The sequence below is a fragment of the Phodopus roborovskii genome, unplaced genomic scaffold (assembly GCF_943737965.1).
Source record: "Phodopus roborovskii unplaced genomic scaffold, PHOROB, whole genome shotgun sequence".
Classification (NCBI taxonomy): Eukaryota; Metazoa; Chordata; class Mammalia; order Rodentia; family Cricetidae; genus Phodopus; species Phodopus roborovskii.
The window spans coordinates 9,597,123-9,623,104 of NW_026126547.1; the positions used below are offsets into that span (position 1 = coordinate 9,597,123).

At 39.0% G+C, this 25,982-nt stretch overlaps 1 pseudogene; it reads left to right on the forward strand.

The window, feature by feature from the left end:
• The first annotated feature begins 19,253 nt into the window (after positions 1-19,253).
• On the forward strand, positions 19,254-20,228 carry LOC127233923 (stathmin-like; annotated as a pseudogene).
• The last annotated feature ends 5,754 nt before the right edge of the window (positions 20,229-25,982 follow it).

A 25,982-nucleotide genomic window follows, 5' to 3' on the forward strand; every position in this document is an offset into this window, starting at 1 on the left:
ATGCATAAGACTAGTTTTCAAAATTTTAAATGTGGGTACATACCCTGGACTAACCACAAAAGCCAGAAAATTAAAAAGGAGCCAGTTCTGAAGTTCATGGAGCAACACAGAGGGTAATAGTAGGGTTCCAGTGATCCCACGGGAAAATGGGAAACGGGAAACTCTAAGAGAAGGGAGGTAGGGTAATACAGAAGAAGGGGAAATGGGGTTAAAAAGCACAGTAAAGTTGTCTGAAAAAGTAATAGACAATCAGTCTATTAGCTATCAGTCTTAAAGAACTTAAAGAACTTAAAATACACAAGTCAGTGTCTAAACACAATTAAATAGCTTAATGAAATGTCCTCATCTAGCCTGACAATGTCCCTACAAGTGCCAAAGATCATCTAGCAAAAGCCATAACACCAGGCATGAGAATCCTCTCTTGAGTTGTTGGTCAGAGTTGTCCAAGATACTCCTAAAACATTGCAGGCAGCTGTCAGTTCTCTTGGTTGCTTTCCACACGTGGCAGGTAGGTCCCTACTGTTGAAGACACTGTGCACTTCTAATGCAGGGCCCAGAGACCCATGAGCTGGAATTGGCCTAAAAGTTCCCTTCCTGAGGACTAGCTTCATGATATCAAAAGGTGTCATACAAAGTTGTAAATTATGAAAGCAATGAGCAGACCTAGTCAGCTATAATACCTGTAAACCACAACAGCAACCACGATGGTAATACCTTGGTAGTACCCAACAGCTCTCTAACTGAACTCAAGACCCACAAGCTCAGCAAGAAGAAAGCCATGTCTGCAACTGGAAACCTACCCAGGGCTAGTAAAAGCATGGATCTTGGAGAACTTCCAACTGCCATTGTACTAAACCATCATAATCCTCAACTACATTCTAACTATCCGTCCTTATATCTACACAGAAATGTAGTTCTCACCCCTTATCAAGGATATGTTTTTTGCAGCAGACATGGATGATTACAGTAAACCACAAGCAATAAAAAAAAAGGTAGAATTGTAGAGCTAAGTTTCAAGGATATATCTTCAAGGCTCAGTGACTATTTCAAAAGAAGGGGTGTTAAAAATTGTAAGAACCAGAGGAACTCAGAGTTTGCTACGAGGGTGTGTCTCCCAGTAATGTCGGAAACTATACCCATGAAATCTCACCAACATGACTGCCTTAAATTTGGTTGAACAAAGATAGCAATAACACACATGAATTGGAGTTTGAAGTCTGTGGTTGGGGAGCTCAGATGGCTTCAACCCTACATAAAAAAAAAAAAAAAATACAGGCAACCAAGGAATTTTGAGATTAGGAGAAATAGTCTTTCCCAGAGAAGATGAGCATACCAACTAGTTATCCAATAACAAATGGTTAGGCCTGAAAAAAAAATACAGGTAACATTTTACATACTGAACAGAGTGTGTTTATGTATTTGTGTGTGTACACTTATACACACACACACACACACATATATATACACATATATACACATGCACATATATATATTCATATCTTATAGAACCAGAATTAAGACAAGGGTCAGAGAGATAGCATCTTTAATAGAATGATATGATTATGTATATCGCATGTTTAAAAATATTCTTTAAATTGAATTTGGAAGTTCATGTCGATACCTATGAAGAAAAATCTAGACCTCAGGCTATTAGCCAACTCTACTTGTTTCCCCAAATCCTTCACTGTTACTCTGTCCTTTCAGCTGAGACTATTAAACATTGAAGAAAAACACATTGCCTTACCGTTATCTGAATAACTTGCTTTTATAAAATCACAGCAGGCAGACAAGGAAGTGTAGAAAATATCAGTGACCAATTTTATGAGTCTAGTTTGAAAGGTAGTTCAGAAGTGGTTATTTTCAATAAACCTTTGTAAACACAAGCCAGAAGAGCTTCCAGACAAAGAATGATTATTAAAACTATGTTCAAAGAACTCAAAAATTATAAAAGAATAGAGCTGACTCAAATAAAAATCAATCTAATATATGAAAATTAAGTTCAATAGAGACAGAATAGCTGAAGAAAAGTCAAAATGAAAGTATAGAAGACAGAAAAACTTCATTAAGCCAAGTAAAAACACCAGTGGAGCATCTAATAAACAGAATGGATCATGTGGGGAACACAGATTTGCTGCTAGAAGACAAATTAGAGTAATCAATAGCCCATACTAGTATGGGAAACCTCTTTTCTGGGCTTAGGAAATTGTATTAAATGGTTTTATTGATATATTACCTATTCCCTCGTTACAGTACTCTTCTTCTGTTGGAATAATTTGATTGTTGTCTTCTCATGATGTCCTATATCTCCACAAGGTTCTGTTCATATTTTTTTAAGTTATAATTGACCACCCTGACAAGACATGCTCACCAGTACATAAGTGGCACAAATACCATAGGATTAACCAACCACTTCCTGGTAGGATTTAAGGCCCTCTCCAAAAGATGAAATACATTACTGGTACCATTATCAGAACCAAATAGCTACTGCTAGACATCAGCCCTATGGTGCTGATCTTTGCTTTTCACTTTATTTGATCTGAGGTTTCAGTCATTTACTGCTGAACATGAAAGGCTAGCTGCTCTGCAAGTCTCCAGTTCTCAGTCTCTACCCTCTATCTCTTATTAAGGGCACACTGGGATTATATTGTGCCTTTTTGATATTATATGTGTTACCATGTCTGGTTTTTTACATAAACTCAGGCTGACAAGTCATTCATTGAGATACCTCCCCATACTCCAATTCAGAATTCTTTAAGAGCCCAGAACCCAGAGTTATATAGTGTATGTATCTTTGCATCATGAGATGCTCAGAGGCTAAATATTGCAGGCCAGAAGCTAAACAAGCTGACCCAGAAAAGATCCTCAGTTCCATCTTTCCACAATAAGAAAATCAAAAGAGGACTATAAAATAGTGTCTCCTAAAACCCAGACCTGGATCATTTCTAATAAAAATTAATCAGGCTGTAATTCTGTTATACAAACAAACAAACAAGACAAGCATGATGAAGTCACAGGAAAATTCCAGGCTTATTAGAAAAGTCCTTCCTCTGATATTTGGATGTTTTTAAAAGACTTAAGAAGCAGAACTTTCAACTTGTTTTGTGAATGTAATGAAGTTTTAAATGATAGAATTCCTTCAAAAACAGAAATCAAAATGACAAGTACACTTTACTGAACTAAAACAACTTGACAGAATATTTTGAAAGTGTTTTTACAATAATAACAAAACAGAACCCAAAGTAAATGTGTAATCCTGAGGTCATCTGGGTGACCCTTTCACCTTCCTACTATCTTGGATCCTTGTAGCCATTGCAAACAGAAGGAACACTGAAGAAAGCATTGTCCTGCCTTGCAAAAGTGAGAAATCCCTTAGTTCTAACCAGTGAGTGAGCTATGCCCTAAATCATCGAGGAGAGATAACGCTATTAGAATCACTTGAAGTGGTAACTCTCCATCTCCATAGAACAGCCATTCATTGGTCCCTAGCAGATATGGGATTACACTTCCTATGTTAAAATCTGCCACTTGGGTCCAACACTTTCCTCAAAGATGGTCTAACACACACAAAGAGGGCATCTCAAAGAACTTCTCTCTCTCTCTCTCTCTCTCTCTCTCTCTCTCTCTCTCTCTCTCTCTCTCTCTCTCAGCCCATAGTAATGACCTATGAGCTCTGACTTATAAAATGCCCCCCATGTGATAACACTGAAAATTAAATAGAGAGGGACTTACTCTTCAAATGGAAATACAGAATGTTATGCAGAGGGACTACTATTTGAGGTCCCAGAAGTGTCCTTTACTTGTAACCAGATTATGTATGTGCTAAACGCTGTTCACCTACTCTCTTTGACATACTCCCCAACAAGAAACATGATACTGAGTTTAATATTCCACTGCAATAGGAAAACCAACTGGGACAAACTCTACAGAAGCTCTACTAGCTGTACCAAACCATCAGTGAGAAGCACCAGAAGACACCAATCCTGTAGGTTATGACCAGTCTCAGGTCTGCTCAGAGCCTACCCCTGCTCTGCCCCAAGGGGAAATAAATGGGCTACTATACTGCAGTGCCTCATCTAAGACTTTACAGTCAGCAATAAAACTGTTGCCCCTTGCTTGCTTTCTGGTTCATGTGCCTCAAATTCTGTTTTGTCACCTGTCCCTCTTCCGGATGTTCCTAGAATGCCTTACTTTCTTTTCTTCATCAAGGAAGGACAAGACTCTGTCCACACTTGGTTTCTCTTAGACTTAAGTTCTTCTAAGAAACTGTAGCTGACTGGTTCATGGACCAGAGAAATCTGTGACAAAGAATTCCATCCACCTGTGTTCAGCTTTAGCAGAAAAAGATGTAAAGGCTCAAAACGTAAACATTTGTTTCCAGCACACAATTTATTATGTAGGGTATAACTTATCAGGAGAGGGGAAAATGTTGTCGGCCAATAGACTTAAGGCTGCATTAAGTCATCCAATAACAAAATAACCATTGAGAAGAGGTCTAGATTTCCTGGATAAGACAGACAATGAGTGTCCAGCACTTCTGCAGTGCCAGCATCTCCTTGGGAATTGGCAAGTTTTCAGGTGGGGAGGCCTGAGCTGGCTTTCTCTATAGAGCTTTTCAACTAGCCTGCACTCTTAGCTCTTTTTTTCTGTTCTTGGCTGTTGTTGTCTGAGACAAGGGTCCCCTATATAGTTCTGACTACCCTCAAATTTACCACTCTCCTGCCTCAGTCTCCGGTGAACCGAGATCACAAATGTGCTCCAACACACCCAGCTAGAAAGAGCTGCTTCTGTACATAATGGATCTGATAAAGCTTTGGAATGTCAATTCAATTTTGCAGAAACTGAAAATCCCAATGCTAACTGGAGTATTACCCCAACCCCGTGGCAAGACATATTACACCTTTGCTTTGGACAAAAGCTGCCACTTCAACACTCTAATACTCCCACTGACTAGTTCTCATCCCCTAGTCAAACTCTACATTCTGCAAGCACCACTAACTGGAGTACACACGCCTGCCAATCTGCTGATTATCCTCTCCCGTGGTCCTGTTGCTCCCCTTCATCCTTTATTGCAGCAGCATCCTGAAGCAAGCCCTCTTTTACTCCTAACAGGAGAGCTACGTTGTGAGTCAGTGAGTGGTTATTCTGCCTTGTTCAGTGTATTAGAAACCCCTCCTGAGAACTCAGGCTATGTTCTTTGTTGATGGATAATATCTCAAAACTGAAGCAGAAAGTTGTCAAGCAAAATATGCTCTCAGAAACTGTAGCAATCCTGTAGAATACGGTCCTAGACCTGAAGTGAAATGTGCCCATATTCAAGAATTACTACCCTTATTGGACTTTGCCAGCCATTTAAATACTAGAGAGCAAACACATGGTGGTGAAAGGACTGGTTGGATTTGACCCATAATTTGAAATGTTCTGAAAACAAAAGAATCCACCCACCTATGATGGAAGCCCAGTGTAGTGTGAGCAGCATGCTAAGAAGCTTTGAAGTGCAGCACACAAGCTTCCTTCATTTCAGTTTGCTCTCATTCATCTGAGTACCAATCTCTGGGAGAATTCTAAGAGGTGATTAGAAAACACAGGTGTGCCTGGCAGTGGTGGCACCTGCAAGCACTCAGAAGGCAGAGGCAGGTGGATCTCTGTGATTTCGAGACCAGCCAGGTCTACAAGAGTGAGTTCCAGGACAGCCTCCAAAGCCACAGAGAAACCCTGTCTCAAAAAAAAAAAAAAAAAAAAAAAAAAAACTACTGGTGTGTAGCCTCTTGTTTTGAAAAGGGAAACAGACTAAGTCTGGCTCCATCTGTGACTTGGTAAGATCTGTGGATGTCCAGATGGCTTATGACACCAGATGTTTTTGTTTCTGTGTGACATTCACTAAGCTCTCCACAGCAGTTGGCTTGTAACAGACAACTTGGTTAGCTCCTTAAATTAGCACTGGTGGAGAAACTTTGTGGGGGAATCACTTTCAGGTCTTATGTCCTCTGTCAACAGTCATCCTAGAAAAAGAACACAATGGGTGTGGCTAGGGTCCAAGGATCCAAGCTTCCAGGGTCCTTGTAATACCATCATGTGGAATTTATTCAGCTTTGATGTTCTATGGAAACTTTTTTTTATTGTAATCATTAAATGTTTATTGTATGATGGTTAGCATATTTATCTACTGAAAAGCTTATCTAACTATTGGATTTAATACTTCAAACTTCTGTCTAAATCTTAGATGATTTTTTTAGGTGCTTGCCTGTAACAGATTCTTGTTGCATTTGTATTCATCCCATCATCATCATCTGTTCATAATGAGTCTTTACTTCCTTTTATTCCATCGTTATGCTATGTTAGGTCACACTAGACTTTCAAGGATGTCCACACTTTCCACTTCTATCTAACATGGTGATTCAAGTCTTAGCTAGAGCAATAGAATAAGGAAAGAAAACAAAAGTGACACAAATAGTAAAATAAGGAGTAAAGTGTAGATTATGATTTTCTACAGAAGGTACTCAAGAGCTCTATCAAAGAACCCTTAGAGCTGGTAAACACATTCAGAAAAATGGAAGTATACAAAATCAACACAGAAAAAGTAGTAGTCTTTCTCCATACCACTTAACAGAGTGAAAGGTAAATGAGGGAAACAATTCCACTCACAGTAGTTACAAACAAAAAACCTGGGGATAAACCTAACCAATTGAAGCAAGACCTCTACAGTAAACTTTAAGACACTGAAGAAAAAAAAAACTGAAGAAGACACTAGAAAATTAATAGGTCTTCCAAGTCCATGGATTAGCAGAATTGATGTTTGGTAATCCTACCAAAAGCAATGTAAAGATCTGAAGCAATCCTCATCAAATGTATAGAGAGTCATGAAAAACCAAGGAGAAGCAAAGCAATCATGAGCAAAACAAAAGCTGGGGGAAGACTCAGAAAACTCGATTTCAAAATTTACTACAGAAATGTAGTAGTAACCTTTTGCCAAGAAGTTGGTATGGCCCCTTGCAGCCCTTGGTCCTGAAATTTTTAAACCTGTATTCACTATAGAACTAAAATATTTTATGACAGAAAATATCTCTGTAAAAGCAGAGCCTCGGAGTTTTGAAGATGTGGCTGTATAATTTACAGAGAAGGAACTGGCCAGCTTGGCACGTGATCACAAGGATGTGGTGCTTGAGAGCTTTGCACATGCGGCTTTTCTGGAGTACATCTCAAAACTAAGAAAATATGCTGAACTGGCTGAAGCAGAGTCATCCAGGGTGAAGGCTTCCCTCTAAGTCAGGTGTGCCCAGAAGACAGGAATAAAGGAGGAAAGGTCAGAGCAATGTTACTGCTATTAAGTGCAGTTTCTGTAGCCATAAATCTGAGTAGATGTAATGCTTTTAGTTCATTAAAGCTGTTCATTTTGATATGCAAAAAAAAAATGCATGGTACTGGAACAAAAACAGACTCACAATCAATGGGATAGAATGGAGAACCCAAATATGTCCATGTAACTAGAATGACATGATTTTTGACAACGGTGCCAAAAATACACATTGAAGGAAAGAAAACATCTTTAACAACTATTTGCTAAGAAAATTTCATTTCAACATTCAGAAAAATGAAACTAGACTCTTACTTATTCCATTGCATGAAACTCAACTCCAGGCAAAGCAAGGTCCTCAGTGTACGACCTTGCTACCCTGAAATTGCTCAAGGAAAACATAGGGAGTGCACTTCAATTAGCAGGCAGAGCTTCTGAACAGCAAAGAAAACTGTGAAGTCAATGACTAGGAAGCCCACAGAATGGGAATAACAATCATTGACAGCTGTCCATTTGGCAAAGAATTGGTGTCTAGAGAACACACACACACACACACACACACACACACACACACACACAAAATCCTCAACAACTAAGTATTGAGACAATAACTCAAATTTTAAAATTTGGCTACAAAACTCAAGGTGCACCAGGGATTAGTTGGAAAGAGGGGATGGTGGATAGATATGATCAAAATATACATTGTATGGATTATGATACAGAGAACTAAAATTATTACTTAAGAGTTAAATGGCCTACAAAACTGAACAGAAAATTTCCAAAAGAAGCATCAGGAATCAGCAGTAAACACTTGAAAAAGTCATAAGGGAAATGCAGACCAACACTACTTTATTATTTCATCTCAGCCCAGTTGGAAAGGCTGTCATCAGAAATACAAAAACTGGTGTGGATGTGGTGAAGAAACTCTCATCCACTGCCATATACCCCAGCTAATAACCCTCCAAATACATTTTATATCTTACTATAGTCATACTTGCACATCTGTGTTTCTTGTGGCTCAATTCACAACAGTTAGAAATAGGATCAACCTAGATGTCCAAAAGAATAATTGGACAAGAAAAAAAATGTGATATGTATATGTAATGGAACATTTACTCAACTGTAAAGACAAATCAAATTATGAAATATACAGGTAAATGGGTGGAACTGGAAAAAGTTACACTTGGTAAGGTAATAAGGTAACCAAGGCCCAGAAGGACAAACATGGCATGGCATCTCTCATAAGAGGATCCTAGCTTCAAATCCTTTGTCTTATACTTACCTTATAGCACAAGGAGAAGCCAAGCAACTAGCAAAGGATCTTTCTGTTTATTTTTTTTATTTTACATATTGGTCCTAGTTCCCTCTCCCTCCTAGGCTCCCATGCCCCACTATCACATCCATTCCCCAGGAAGGGTGGGGCCTCCTATGAAGGATCATCAAAAATCTGTCAAGTCATTTGGGGTAGGGCCTAGGCCACCCCATGTCTCTAGGCTAAGGGAGTATCCTTCCATGGGGAATAGACTCCCACAATCTGTTCATGCACTAGGGATACATCCTGGTTCCACTGCCAGAGGCCCCAGAGATGGCCCAGGCCTCCTAGCTGACACCCACATTCAGAAGGTCTGGTTTGGTCCCATGTTGGTTCCCCAGCTGTCAGACTGGGGTCCATGAGTTCCCACTTGCTCAGGTCAGCTCTTTCTGTGGGTTTTCCCAATGTGGTCTTGACCCCTTTGTTCATCACTCCTCACTCTCTGAAACTTGATTCCAGGAATTTGGTTTAGTGCTTAGTTGTAGATCTCTGCTTCTGCTTCTATCAGCTACTAAATGAAGGCTCTCGTATGGCATTTAAGGTAGTCATCATTCTCATTATAGTGGAAGGGCATTTAAGGTACTCTCTACACTATTGCTTAGATTCTTAGTTGGGATCATCCTTGTGGATCTCTGTACAATTCCCTAGTGCCAGATTTCTCTTTAAACCTATAATGGCTCCCTCTATTGATGGTCTCTTTTCTTGCTTTCCTCTATTCATATCCCCATTCAATCTTCCTGATCCCTTATGTTATCTTCCCCCTCCTCTTCTCCCCTCCTCTTTCTCCTAATTCCTCACTCCCCCTCCCCCATGCTCCCAATTTGTTCAGGAGTTCTAGTCCCTTTCCCCTTCACCAGGGGACAGTATGTCTCTATGTCTCTCTTAGGTTCCTCCTTGTTTCCTAGCTTCTCTGGAGGTGTAGGATGTATTTTGATAAACCTTTGCTCTATGCTCTATGTCTGATATCCATATATGAGTGAATATATACCATGTTTGTCTTTCTGTGACTGTGTTACCTCACATAAGATGATTTCTTCTAGCTCCATCCATTTGCCTGCAAATTTCAAGATTCCATTGTTTTTTTTCCACTGAGTAATAGTCCATTGTGTAAATGTACCACATTTTCTGTATCCATTCTTTGGTTGAGGGGTACCTAAGTTGCTTCCAGGTTCTGGCTATTATAAATAATGCTGCTATGAACATAATTGAATAGATGTCCTTGTTGTATGAACATGCCTCCTTTGGGTATAAGCCTAAGAATGGAATTGCTGGATCTTGTGATAGACTGGTTTCCATATTCCAGAGCAATCACCATATTGTTTTCCAAAGTGGCTGTACAAGTTTGCCCTTCTACCAGCAATAGAGGCGCATTCTCCTTTCTCCACATCCTCTCCAGCATAAACTGCTACTGGCGTTGCTTATTTTAGCCATAATAACAGGAGTAAGATGGTATCTCAATCAGAGTTGTTTTAGTTTGCATTTCCCTAATGGCTAAGGATGTTTAGCACTTTCTAAGTGTCTTTCAGCCATTTTAGATTCCTCTATTGAGAATTCTATGTTTAGTTCTGTACCCCACTTTTTAATTGGATTATTTGGTGTTTCGATGACTAGCTTCTTGAGTTCTTTGTATATTTTGGAAATCAGCCTTCTGTCAAATGTGGGGTTGGTGAAGATCTTTTCTCATTCTGTGGGCTGCCATTTTGTTTTGTTGACTGTGTCTTTTGCCTTACAGAAGCTTCTTAGTTTCAGAAGGTCCCATTTATTAATTGTTGATCTCAGTGTCTGTGCTACTGGTATTATGTTCAGGAAGTGGTCTCCTGTGCCAATTCATTCAAGGGTACCTCCCACTTTCTCTTCTAAGAGTTTCATTGTGGCTGGATTTATGTTGAGGTCTTCAACCCATTTGTACTTAAGTTTTGTGCATGGTGATAGATATGGATCTATCAGCAGCCAGCAGCCAGTTATACTAACACCATTTTTTGAAGATACTTTCTTTTTTTCTATTGTATAGTTTTAGCTTCTTTGTCAAAAGCCAGGTATTCATAGGTGTGTGGGTTAATATCAGGGATGGTGGATATAAGATTATTACAAATATAGAGAGGTAAAATAATGAGCCTGGAAAAGCTTATGCAAGGAGCATTGCAGAAGTGGAAGAAAAAGCAGGGAGCCCCCCCCCAAAAAAAGTGTATGAAGAACCACATTCAAACTACTATCTTGTGACCCAATTAAAATATGCACATTGCTAAATTTAAATCATAAAAAGTGAACAAAACCCAGGTGAACAAGCTTCCAGTAAAATAGCAGTGTCTGACTTAAGGTCCTTGTTAGCAACAATACAGAGGCTTGACAGGGGGCCAAAATCTCCAGACCCCAGAGAAGCAGCAGCAAACACTGTCTTCCTTTAGATGGAGTAAAGGCTGCCCAGGGATGATGAGGTATTTTTGAGATTATTTTTTAAAACACTCATTTCTTGTAATTTTACAAGTCCTGGGTGGGTAAAGGCTAAGATGTTAAAATCTGTTGTAGGTCATACTTTCCGATGTAAAGCCACCATGGTTCTTTTTGATAATTTATTGACATGGGTTTGTGAAAGGTGGGAAACTATGAGTGGAAAGTAATGATGTGGAGGCCAGGATATTTATATGAACAAAAGAGAGCTTTAGTAAATATAATCTTACTCAAAGGGTTCACATTTATCATTTCAGCATCCATTTTCTTTGTACTTTATTGAAATAAATGAAATTAAAACCAAACACAGCATGGTGCTGCTGAGATACCTTTTTTCATTGTCACATAAAGTTTGGAAGCACTCATAGATATTTACTTTTCATATTAGTTCTAAATTTTGCCAATCCTAAAGGAAGCATATATTAATTTATCCACTTATTTTAATTCTGAATATATAATTGATATTTTCACCCTGAGCTTGGTGCCACACTGAAAACTCTTGTGTGGACAATCCTCCATTGAATCAATGTCTAATATTTGTACAGTTGAATGTGCATGTCATCATCTATTTACAAGGTAGAATTATGTAATAACATAATTGGCCGTCATAAAGTCATGGAGCTGGGCATGCATCCGTCCAATAGCATACATAACCCTCACTCTCCTGACATATGGTTACTCAATTCTGTCATAAGCACCTCCAGTTTCAGGAAGCCAGCCTCACAATCTAAACAGAAATAGGTCCACAGCATTGATCTCATGTCTTTATAGGCAAACCTTGTATGTTTTATACTAATCTACTGTTTGTGTTAGAGACAGCTGTTTAAGTTGCAAATGGCCTCCATCATTTGCAACCTTTTGCAATCATATATAAGAGCAGAAAGAAAGAGGTAAGGGCATCTGAGAAAGGATGCTGAATAATGTTGGGATCCATGATAAACTACTTCCAATGTATCTAGCAACAAATAGGAAAAACTCCTGGAGTTTTGCTCCTCTAAGTGTCTGTCTAAGGAATGCTCAGGTCTTCTCTCTGAAGCATGATCACCATCATCTAACACCATGTCTGCTTTTGTAGTTTAGTCCCAGTGAGACTGGGTTATTTAAAGAATCTGCCAGTCTCTGGGCATCTGTTCATTAAATAGTGAATACTAAAAGAGGCCTGTGACTTATAACAGAAAAGAAGTGGTATCTGTATGTCAATATGCCTATCCACAGGCTCCACCATGACCTGTGCAAACTCTGCCAACTCCAGCCTGATAAAGGTCACATGCTTGTGACCACAGGCTCCTCACCTGTTCCTGCTTCCTCATGGAGCCTAGACTGGCCCTATCACCTGACTGAAGTCACAGACCTATGACTATACCTCTCTCCCATCTCCTGAATAAACTCAGAGTGCCCTTGGCACCTATCTGAAGTTATTGACCTCTAAACCCAGATGCGGACCATCCCCAGATACCAGCTGTGAACTTACTTCCACACATGAATCAGCTAGCCAAGACTGAAGAATCACTTGCCATCCTGTACACAATTCAGCAGCAATCCTTCCCAATATGGAAGCACCAGCCTCACTTAACAGAACTTAAACCATTTAAGCCAGGTAAGTACAATTTAAACATCTCCTCAGTGTGGAATGACTAGAATCTAACACAAAAGTCTAAACCAAAATGAACCAGAATGAAAAACTAAAACAATCTATCTCCTCCAGAAATTAGCCACTCCAAAACAATGGTCCCCAGGCACAGCAACTTAGATTATACTACAAAGAATTCAAAGAACAATTATAAATAAGTCCAAACTTTCCGAAGAGAACAAGACTACACTTTATCATAAATTTTAAGGATGATAGGAATAACCTCCCATATGAATGCTAAGAGAAGCTCAAGGAAAAAAAGGAGTAAATTTAGGAAATGCTTACCCAGGTACCAGAGATATCCAAAACATCAAGTACACAGGAACAGAAATTAAATCCCTTGTGTCATTAGAATCAAAGCAATGAATATACAGAACAAAGTAAAGCTACGGAAAACTGCAAGCAAGCAGCAACAAGCTACAGAGAAAGCAGGCCATCAGAATAACACGTGACTTTTCAACAGAAACTCTAGAAGTCAAAGAGAGGGCTTGGAAATATGTATTTCAAGTTTCACAAGACAATCTTATGCAGCAAAACTACCTATCAAGATTGAAGGAGAAATAAGAGCTTTCTGTGGTAGACAAAAGGAATCCATGACCATTACGATAGCTCTACAGAAGGTATTAAAAGGAGCACTGTGAACCGAAATGACAAACATGTCAGTGGGTATGGTGGAGAGATCAACAGTTTATTAATTATAAGAAAACAACAAACACCGAAAAATCCAGAAAATGCCAAGAATTAGAACAGACATTTCAATATGAGTAAATACTAATGGATTCAAGTGTTTAATTAAAAGACACAGAAACAAATCTCAGCGTCAAAGTCAGACATTACCTTAGGATGAAATAATGAGCAAAGGTATTACAAGAAGATGGAAGCAGCAGCAGGTTTTTCTGTTCTAATACTGAACAAAACAGGATCAAACTAAAATTAGTTAGAAGAAGTAAGAGGACACTTCATACTAATTAAAGAAACAATTCATGAAAAGGAAATTACAAGTCTACACACATATGTGCATAACAGGAGGGCTGTCACTTGATAAAATAAATACTACTTGATATAAAGTCATAAATTTATCACAACACCATAATAAACAGGTCATACAGACAAAAAATAAATGGAGAAACATTGGAGTCAAGAGACATCATAAATCAAACACACCTACCACGCAGTTGCAGGACATTGTGTTCAAATACTACAGAATGCATATTTTTCTCAGCAACCCATATGACATACTCTAAAATAGATCACATATTACCACACAAAGAATTCACAACAAATACAGAAAAATTTAAGTAACTTTTTGAGTCACATAATAAAGTTGGAAATCAACACCAAGAAAAACAACAAAATAATACATGAATTCATGGATCTTAAATAGCACACTTACATAGTGATGATTATGTCATTGAAGAAATAATTAAAGAAATTTTAAAAATTAAATATGAATGTAAATCTAAACACAATGTGCCAAAAGCTATCAGATACAATGAAAGAAGTCCTAAGAATTGGGCCTGTAGCTTTCAGTGCTCATTAAACAATCAGAGCAATCTCAAATAAATAACTTACTGACATACATTAATAAGAACAAACCAAGTCCCAAAATAGTGGATGGAAAAAATTATTTAAGAATGAGGCAGAAATTGATGGAATAGAAATGGGAAAAATAAACAAAAATCATTAAAACTAAATTTGGTTCTTTGAAATGGTAAATAAGATTGGCAAAACCTTAGCTAAACTAGCCAAGAGAGAGACAAAGAGTGGTCACACCCAAATTAAAATTACATACAGAGGTGGAAAACATAACAGAAACCAGATAACCTTGGAGAGCCATAAAAATATACCTAAAAATCTATTACATGAGATTGAAAATCCACAAGTTAAAATTTGAGATTGATCTATAACATGTAATATGATTGAAGAAGTAATAAAATTCTCCTCCAGGGCTGGAGAGATCAACACTAAAGAAGCCTGTATGAAAGATTCTTAAAAGTGAAAGGCAAAACTGCAGTATGACCCAGATCTACCACTCCTAGGCATGTGCCCAAAGGACCTCCTTCCACACAAGCCTCTGACTATGAATGTTGCTACTCTTTCACAAGAACTAGGAAATGGAATCAGTCTATATGTCCATCAAATGATGAATTGACAAAAGGTGATACATTGTGGTGATTCTATTCAGCAGGAAAAAAAATGAAACTATGTTTTTTTTTGCTGGAAAATGAATGGTACTGGAAAATGTTAAACTAAGTGGGGGAAGCCAATGCCAGAAAGAGAAATACCATGTGTTCTTGTTCATATATGAATCTTAAATTTGAAATTTTATGCTTCTGTGTTAATTAGAGTATCTGTAGAGACTAAGAAACAAGAAAAACCATGAGATCTGTGTGGTGGGGGAAAGGTTTTGGAGGGAAAATAAAATACATTCAATACAAATGTAAAAAGGAAAGTGATGGGTATGAAAATTGTTTAAACAGAGATAAGTGTGGGGCCATGGGAGGAAGTCAGGGTTTGGTGAAAGGATCTAACTAAAAACTTATAACAACAACACTAATAATAAAATAGTTTTTAGTAGAAGTATCTTGCATGGATGGACATTGCAGGTCCCAAGAGCCATAACTGTTTTGTTTTGGTTTAGTTTGGTTGTTTTATATTTTGTTTTTAATGACAATTTTAGTGCCAGAATCAGGGTACTTCCCTATGAGTTGTTGGCCAGAGAGTTGCCAGACACTCCCAAAACAATACAAGCTATTGCCATTTGTAGTAGTTTAAATGAGAAATGTCCTTTAGAGGCTTCAGTATTAGAATACTACATTCCCAGTTGGTCCCACTGTTTGGGGAGGTCTCAAAGGCATGGCCTTGCTGGAGGAAGTCTGTCACTGGGGGTGGGCTTTGAGATCTAAGTACTTCCAGTCTGCTCTGTGTTAATGAAAATTTCTGCCCTAACTGCCTGGTCCCACAATTACTTCAGCCCCTAATAAAAGCACAAAGACTTATATTAATTATAAAACTGTTGGCTAATAACTAGGGCTTCTTACTGACTACCATTTCTATTAATCTAAATATTTCCATGTGTTCTTATCTTACTAGAGAAGGGCCCAGACCTCTAACTCCTTTGGTGACTCACATGAGGACCCTTTTGGACTGGTCCTCTCTGCCTACCTTTCCCAGAATCCTTCTTGCCTCCTAACCCCACCTATCTTCCTGCCTCATTAGCCAAGTGGCATTTTATTCATTAGCCGAAAAGAGAAACATATATACTGGAAGATAACTCCCAACAGCTTTGTGTTGTACTTGTGTTTAAAGATGGGCATTCTTAACTTCCTGTTCTAGGACCCTTGCCTTCTTGAAGCCATGCCTCCCTTCTGATGGACTCTTAAACCTAAGAAACTAAAGACTTTTGATCACAGTGTTTTATCACAGCCACAGAAAACAAACTATTACACTATTTCTCTTGGTTGTCTGGCAGAACTAAATGGTAAGACACTATTGTTGAACATACCACACTGTGGATACAAGCCACATAACCAAACCACACTGAACTGAAATAGACACTTCCTCCTTACTGTTTCATGTTCATGGTACCAGAAGGCATCATGTAGACTGTTGAGGGGGGAAATTTGTCAAGGTTTCCCCCAGCTTTGGATGAGACATGACACAATATTAACCTGTCAGGAAAGATATGCCCACTGATATAATATTTCCCTGAGTGTCTGAGAGGTAGCAACAGCTTTCTGAATGAATTTAAGACCTGATTCATGGGAAGGTAGTCATGCCTCCTACTATAAATCTGCTCAAAAGTCTGTAACTGAGATGATCACAGAAGTAGGGTAGAATTGACTATAATATTGAACTAAATGGCCACTGTGTAATCAAACTGCCTTATATGTGTGTTTATGCCCATAGACTAGTGGCGCTCTCAGTTTAATCGGAGAGTGACAGTTAATGCAGAGACTAATAACCCCTTCCAAAGTTAGGGAACATCACAAAAATTGGGACAGAGAGATTACAAAAGAGAATGCTATGAAATGCTATTTCCCGGCATTGTAGTCATGAACATATTGCAGTTATGGCAGCCTGGACACACACACACACACAAACACACACACACACACACACACAGGAGGAGAGAGAAAAAGAGAGAGAGAATGGGAGGACAGAGAGAGAGAGAGAGAGAGAGAGAGAGAGAGAGAGAGAGACTACTAGAAAGAATAAGGAGGCCATCAGAAGTTGGAAGAAAATAAGAGAGTAATTAGGCTGCATATAGGCAGAGTACATTGTACGCACATATAAAACTGACAAAAAGACTTTTTTAAAAATGCAAATATATTTCTACTACATTGTCACTAACCTATGTAGTTTTCTAATTTCACTGATGTTCTTTTGTGCACCAGATTACTATGACATATAAGCTAGACACAGCCGCTGGTCATAAGCTGCCTACTGGTAGGGCATGAATTTGTTTCTAGTTTCTCAAGCATCTGGAACAGCACATGTGACAACTTAATGCTAATTTTCACAACAATGAAGCTGAACCACATTACAAATTAATTGTCTACAACCAATATATCATTGAAGAAAGTGTACTACATACCACATAAAGGAAGAGTCTTCTTGAAAGCCAGATGTAATAATGTTTGTGGAGAACTTAACTCAGAATATGTGTCACATTGCTGAGGGAGTTTATGAAAATCTCATGTGATTCCTCATGTGTGTATGGACAGTCTTCATCTGGTTTGTAGAACCCACACACTCCCATTTTGTTTGTTTTGCTTCATTATTTTATGGTTTTTTTTTTCAAAAATAGAGTGAGATGAGGATGAATCAGGAACCATCTCACACTATGGGAACCATCGACTGGAAGCCATGTTATTATTCAAATATTATTATAAGAATTTACTATCTCTATTCAGAAAAAAAAAAAACCAAGAGTTTAATTTTGTGGCTACCAGAAGAAAATCAATAACTTGCCAGCTAGTAGTGGAGACCTGGACATTCGGATGCCTAGCTTGTCATTTCAGGAAAGCGATAAGTGCTGCTCCTTGGCCCTGGGAAGTTGTTTCAGTCTCTTTGGGTTTCACTTTTTTTTTCAGGAGGAAATGAACAACTCTTTCAAGAAACACTTCATTTACATATGACCAAGTTCCAGAACATAAGGCAACATTTCCCCCAGGTGACTGACAACATGATCATGAAATGCAGTTCAAGTAGATCATTATTTCAGGTGTCTTTTGAGTCAGTGCTCAGTCCTGTCTGATGAATCAGGCAGGCTCAGCAGGGGCATCTTAGATATACTCAGGAACAAACCCATGTGACCCAGATCAATGCTCAGATGTCCCCAGTGACCTCCTCTACTGCTTCCTGGGACTCTCCTCACTTCTCTCCCTCAGAACTCCTAGAACTCAGACCTGCTCACCCATGTCCACGTCATGCCGCTACCTGGGCTATCATCCTTCGATTGCCTGATTGGAGCAAAAGTGCTCCAATACCACCAACAATGATGTGCTCACTTCAGATGTGCTCTTCTTCTCTACTCACCCTCCACACTGACAGGAAATTGTTTTGTGGTTGCTTTAAGAGTTAAATATGTCATGTTCCCATAGAACATATACAAATTCTTTATCAAGGGATGCAGGGGAGTGGAGAGATGGCTCAGCAGTCGAGAATGTGTACTGCTCCTGCAGAGGTCCAGGAATCAGTTCCCAGCACCCATGTGTTCATCTGTATTTCTAGTTCCAAGTGAAACCACGCCCTCTTCTGGCCTCTTCAGTCACAGACACATATGATGCACAGATAAGCTAAACTCTCATGCATATAAAATAAAATAAATAAATCTTTTTAAAAATAACATACAACATCTAAGGTAGCAAAAACCCTGACTTTTCTCTAGTTTTAGGCCTTGTAAATACCATTCCCTTGGAAACTTACATTCTCCCAGCACTAATAGTACTTCCAGCTACCCACACCTCACCCTGTATGCACAGTTGTCATCTTCTGCCCAAAGAAGGGCTGATCACAGTCTCCTTCTGCAAGATAGAATGTCAGAAAGAGAGCTAACCTCTGCCCCCTCAGTACTTCAAGTTTTGTCTGAACACATTTCTGCTATCACCAATCTTACTATTTTGTTTTGTTCTGATTTTAATTTAAACTATCCATAGTAGTTGACTCTGCAAAGATTTCACCAGTTTTAAATTTATTTTTGTGATTAAAATATTCATATTTAAGTTTAATATTATACCCACCAGACTTTTTGTATATATTTGAAATCAATCCCAAAGTGTATTAGAGTTCTAATATAGAAATACGAAAGGCTTAAAGTAGAAAAGCTATTGTTAAAAAGGGTGAAAGCAAGGTGGTTGTTCTGGCTAGTTTTATGTCAATTTGACACAAGCTAAAGTCATCTGAGAGGAGGGACTCTTAATTAAGGAATTGTCCCCATCCGCCTGCCTATGACCCAATAATACGGAGGCAATAATTATTGTTGTTTTATCATTATTATTGTTGTTTTATCATTAAGAGAACAAAACTAAAAGAGTTCTTGATTTTAAGAATAACTATAAGGCGATAGTGTGGCCAGGTGACTCGGAGCGAGCAGGGCTCTCCTTACCAGTGGATTGTGGAGGGTGCAGGGCCAGTCTCTTGTCTTCTGTTCGAAATGGCATCTTCTGATATTCAGGTGAAGGAACTGGAGAATCATGCTTCAGGCCAGGCTTTTGAGCTGATTCTCAGCCCTAGGTCGAAAGAATCCGTTCCCGATTTCCCCCCCCCCCCCCCCCCCAAAGAAGAAGGACCTTTCCCTGGAGGAAATCCAGAAGAAATTAGAAGCTGCAGAAGACTCAAGTCTCATGAAGCGGAAGTCCTAAAGCAGCTCGCTAAAAAACGGGAGCAGGAGAAGGAAGTGCTTCAGAAAGCCATTGAGGAGAACAACAACTTCAGCAAAATGGCAAAGGAGAAACTGACCCACAAAATGGAAGCTGACAAAGAGAACCGGGAGGTGCAGATGGCTGCCAAGCTGGAGCGTTTGCGAGAGAAGGACAAGCACGTTGAAGAGGTGCGGAAGAACAAAGAATCCAAAGACCCTGCGGATGAGACCGAGGCTGACTAATTTGTTCTGAGAACTGACTTTCTCCCCGACCCCTTCCTAAATATCCAAAGACTGTACTGGCCAGTGTCATTTACTTTTTCCCTCCTGACAAATATTCTAGAAGCTGATGTAGGACCATATAGGTAGATCCAGACCGTGAGATGTTTTAGGGGCTCAAGAGGAGAAACTGAAAGTGTTTTACTCTTTTTTTTTTTAAAGTGTTGGTCTTTCTAACGTAGCTATTTTTCTTGTTGCATCTTTTCCACTTCCGCACACTTGGTGTGCTGGATTAATGGCTAGTACTGTATTGACTCTGTGGAAGACGTTTGTGAAGAGTATGTAGTGGCTTCTTCCAACCTGTTAGATGCTGAATTATCTGTTCACTTTGTGATCCCAATTCTGTCCCAACCTTATCAGATGCTACTGTACTTGAATGGTTAATAAACTGCACAGTGCTGTTGTGAAAAAAAGAAAAGAAAAGAATAACTATAAGGCTATGGTAACCTAGAAAATTTCAGGAAAATACAGATGGGAACAAAGACTCACGGAGCACAATATATAACACAAATAGTTTACATTCCTTTGGAAATCCCTACCCTTTAACAGAGTCTGAAATTTCTTGAACAATTATTGAATGAGTGGAAAATGAATAAGCAAACTGTGTTCTTTGAAGGACAATATGAAGATTCTTATCACAGAGGTTTGCCCAAACTGGGCTAAAGGTTGCCATTTCGGGTGTCAAAAACTCTGAGCACCAAGACCGTTGCAGGTAATGTAAGAGATTAGCTAGAGTGCCTGAAAAAGCACACATCACTGTCATGTTTCAAATAACAGAAGCAGCTTGGCTTTCTCATTAGAACATTTATAAAAGAGACACTTTTGAAGCTCCCCGCTACTGGGAGCAAATGGGGACCACCAAATAGCAGAGTAAATGTCACCGTTTTGTGACCACCTGCAACCGATGAGAGGATGTAAGGAAAACTGTGCAAGGGTGATGGGCCATCTTGCTACCAGCTCACATCAAAGGAGCTTCCATCAGGAGGCATCAAACAGATTTCAACTGGACCACCAGAATTGCTGGTTTAAAAAAATCAGTCCCTGTCTTTGCAGAAAGGCATTGTTTATTGTTTCTGTCACTCAGCTGAAGGCAAGGATTGTTTCAGTACATTCCTCCTGGAAGGGTGAAAAATCATTCCCTACAGAAAAGCCAGGAGCAAAAAGGTCTCTGGGGCATCAGCATGCAATGGAAAATGTGAGATGAAGCCCAACCTTCAACTTTTAGTAGAGGGTAGGGACAGAAAAAAGAGCTAAGAATAGAATAACGGGAATAGTGTTTGAAATTTCCAATGAGACAAGTGTTGAACAGGAACCAATGTAAATGCTCCAAAATGCTGAGGAATTTCAAACCAAATTGAGAATTCAGCAATACCTTCCTTGCTAGAAAGAACTGAGCCTTTGGGATTTTTGTTGTTGCTTTCCAATTTCTTCTCCAAATAAATTAAGATGCTAAAACATTGATTGTTCAATACCCCGACAAGTTCCCAGCACCCACTCAGGTGATTTACAGCTACCTGTACTCCAAATTCAGAGGATCCAGGCTCCTCTTCTGGCCACCTGGACACATGTAGTACTCACGCACGCACACACACACACACACACACACACACACACACACACACACACACAAACTCACAGAATAAACAAATAAAGAAACAACCCATCATCCCCCCCACCCAAAAGAAGGCTGCAAAATTAAATTCTGCTTTTGCCCCATATTTTTCTATTAAAAATAAATTTGGGCATGATAGTTAAATATATAATGCACTTTGGTGATAAAGTGTGTTTTGCTTGATAGCAAATAAAATGGTTAGTATGTTATAACAATTTTGCTGCTATGATTATTGATCCCCAAGAGAAATTTACCTTTCACTGAAGAATAAAATATTTGCAATGAATATGCTTACTCTACAGAATATAAAATAGTAAGTCATCATTGAAAAAAAACCATGAAAGTACAAGGTAGGAAAAAGAACCTTTTAGTTCTTTAGTTGGAATATTATTTTTTCTTCCATAAGTACAAAGAGGGTGTCATCTTTTGATGTCCTTTATGTTATTATAATGTATGAAGCCCCACTCTCTCAAAGGTAGGTGTCACAGCAGTAACAAAGTCAGCTGTGGGACATTTCCGTGACACCATCTGGTCCCCACTTCTAACATAGCTCACTGAGCTCAGAAAGTGAAACTCTTTCTCAAGGTGCAGACTAATATGTTTTAGGAATTCCCTATGTTCACTGAAGATTCACAATGGCCCTGGCATACCACTTTTATTCATAAAAGTAGCATTTTCAAGCTGAAAGAATCGCTAATGGTTGTTAGAATGCAATCACAATGTTTTAGTGAGGCACTCTTGGTTTATGTCGGTTACATAGTCACATAGCCAACTGGGCTTGCTGATTGTTCTGAAGGGCTTTCCACAACACACGCTCCCTGTCCATCATTTGTCACTAAATTTAGTAGCTGGTGACAGAGGCTTCCTGAAGCTCTCCCAGCCCCTGAAACACTGCCTTTGTATTTGAGGTAGATAGCTTTTGAAAGCTGTACACAGGAATGAAGCTTGCACTGGGTGAATATTCTATCCTTGCCTGTCTTGGATCCATGCACAGTCCCTTGTCACTCTCTTGAGCCTTCATTGGAGATGAGCTCTTTGTTTTCTAAGTACGGACACACTCTGGGAGTCTACTTTATGACAAAGAAGTGCATTTGATAGCAAGAATAAAAGTCAACCTTCGGTCCTCTGGCATTCCAATAATCCCTATCTCAGAGCAATCCAAAGTAAGAGCATGTCTTCAGAGTAGAGAATAGCATCATTAAAGGCAAGGACAAATTCTGCTGCTATGTGGGAACTATCAAAATGCTCAATTGTTATGGTGATCAGAAAATCGTTTTAAGGATATTCCTTTTTTATACCCAGTTCTCCCTTATCACATTCTCCTGGCATAAGAAGATTAATTCTGTTGAAAATGTCTAGACCCTGTGATAGAAGTGGCCATAAAAATTGTCTCCTACTTCCACTCCTATAGCCTAGTCATTTCAAGGTCAAATAAATGGACAACACCTTTGGTTTCTTAAACAGCTCTTACTCAGTAGCTGTATACTTGCCTCAGCAGGTAACACTATTTCCTTTTACTGCAAACATTTCTCCTGAGACAGGCTCTCTGTACAGAGGAATGTGAAGATAGGGTTCCTAATGATGGGAGGATGCCTCATGATCTGGGACAGGCAGTAGCCACCAGTGGAGAGGTAGAAAGCCACAAAATCAGATAGAGACTAATCCATATGTTTGTCCAGTGACCTACCAGGCTTGCAGTTACTCCTGTGCACATGACCAAGAGCTCTTCGTGGACTCAAATGGCAGCCTACTTTAACAAAACTAACGTGTGCTGTTATAGCTCAAGTTTGTATAGCAAAACCCCTTCTGCCCTAAGATCTCATAGTTAGAACCTCACTGGTCCAGAACTGGGTCAAGAAACTATAAGCCACACTTGTCCCTAAGAAATGTAACGAGCTGGTACAAAGTTCAGACTAGGAGTCTAGGTATGTGATTCTTGGGAGAGGCCTCATGCAAAGCAATTCATTTCCATCTTTATGTAATTCTATCCAGCATGACTATAAGATTTGTCAGTACACAAATATATTAGAAATTGTGTTTAAAGGAGGATTGACTCAGTCACTCATAGATACTGAAAGAAAGAAAACCTCGAAGGTCATTATCCCATAGCTACCTAGATGTGGTTCCCCTCCAAAAATGGTGTAGCATTATGGTGTTCCATAATGTCTTAAGAGAATACCCTCTTCCTAGACTATCAGAAAATGCAGTGAAAAAGGATAGAAGCTTTTGCTTTCTTCCAGCATGTCCCATGGCAACTAACACAGCAAATCTAATGCAATATGGCTTCATTTGAACATTCTCTCTTTCCCAACAATCTTTTAGTCACACATACCCCCAAATACTTCCTGCTATTTTGAAATCATGTTATCAGTGTCTTTCATTTTTCTATGTCTATCTCTTACATGAGATTATGAGCTCCATTTAGAAGGGAACCCTGGCTCACTATTTACTGTCTAATCCTAATTCTGTGATCATCACATAAAAGTGTTTGAGAAATAGATGTTGAGCAAATAAGGAAATATAACCAGAGAAGTATTTATTACCACATACTACTTTAGAAATATTTCTTTAAATTGAGGAATGATCTAAAGACAGATGGAAAAATGGTGTTGTTTCCTAAAAGATTGCACAGGTGGAAGGAGATAACCACTTATTGAAGGTTATCATGTAAGGTAAGGAGAATGAATTCTCACAATAACACAGGAAAGAATGTGTGATCAGTCTTCACTGCATGGATGAAGATGCTGAAGTTAAGCAACTTTCCATTTGATGCAATTAGTGGTAAAACCTGCTGCAAGCCTGAGGTCTGAATTGCATTGCCTTGATGAATAAAGCTTCAATTATCTTCATCTGAGGAATAACTCATGCATTATCTGGAACACTACATTGTCCAGAAATAAGACTGGAAATCTAAAGCATCCAATTAAGATAGGAGGAAGGGCTTTGTTGACTGGGGCTGAGTCAAGTGTAGATCGGGTTCAAAAGGCAGACTAAAATCATAAAAAGGCAGAATCAAACGGCAAGAGTCTCTGCAAACAGGATCTGAGTCACCCTTCGGCCCACTGAAATCTAGCTGCCACCCCCAAACTTTCCCAAACAGTTCTCACTAAGGTCATCAATGACCTGGGCATCTCCAAATCCTATGAGTGACATTTGGTCTTTGTCTTGCCTCACATCCCAGTAGCATTTGGCTGTCTGATCATTTCCTTTTATGTGAATCATTGTTTATCCTTGGCCTCCCTGGCCACACTTTCTGCAAGTCTTCCTCTTCCCTGTCTGCTGCTCCGTCTCAATCTCTGCCACCTCATCATCCTCCACCTCAGTAGTAAATGTGGGAATTTTTTTTTCAATATTAAGGTAAGACTTCCTTGTCTGTGGCTTCCAGTTGTTTTTCTTGCCTCCATTCTCTCCTGTTGTCCCCTCATCTCCCTCCTGCCCCCCTCCTTCTAAATTCATTTATTTCCATGACTTCAAATAGTATTAGCAGTTCGAAGAATTTAAGATGCTATGTCCCATCCTACATTATGTCCCTGGGCATAAGGTTCAATTTTTTAACTGTCTATTTGGCATTGCTAATTAAAAATGTCAAAGTTCAAACTTCATAATATGTTGAAATCATCATGGCAATCAGGTTGATGTTTGACCACAGTGCTGAGGGGTAAAATCTAGGGCCTCAAGTATTGAAACCACTGAGCCACATCTTAGGTCCTGATTTTTTTTTCTGGTTGTCTCAGTATTAAAAGATGAGCATAACGACTAGCTTGAGTAAAGCCAGGAATGGCATACATCCTTATCTATGTCACCTGCAAATTTCACGCATAAACCTGTCATTTTAAATGTCTGAGGAGACTAGGCTCTGCCTACGTCTACCTCTCTTCAGCTATCATCTTATTTGGAGAAAGTATGTTTTTGTTTTGGGTTTTTTGGTTTTTCTTTTTTGTCAGGACCACTCCTGATTATTCTTTGGGGACTACAATATATTCTCCATGTTGTCACTAGAGTCATCTCTTTAAATTTCTACCACTAATTATCTAAGTTTTTAACATCGTCTATACTTTTCCATGAAACCTGACTTAATCCGTGCTTTTTAGATCCATCTCAGTTTATACCAATTCTGTGTGTCTAGATTCAACCAGGAACATTAACTTGTGGTCTCTCTCATCAGAGCTTTTGTGTGTTCCACACTGTTCTTCATGGTCTCTACCACCATTCTGAACTTTGCTAACATGTTATTTCAACTCACATGGATTCTATTCTATGTATTTCTAGCCCCTGCAATACATACATATAATCTGGTCCCCGTAAGTCATTGGCCCATTAGTCATTGATTCATTAGTCATGGATGCTGATATGCTTTTAGAGTTTGATTAATGTTTTGCTTGCCCAATGACCTATAAGCTGTAAGAGCATAAGGGCTTTGGAAATTGCTCATTATTTAATCTCAGCAGCTAGTACAGTGTTTTGCATATAGCCAATTCATGAGTATTCATAAAAAGATGGAATGAAGAAAAGAAGTAGGGAACTTGGGAGTGTACTTAACTGATG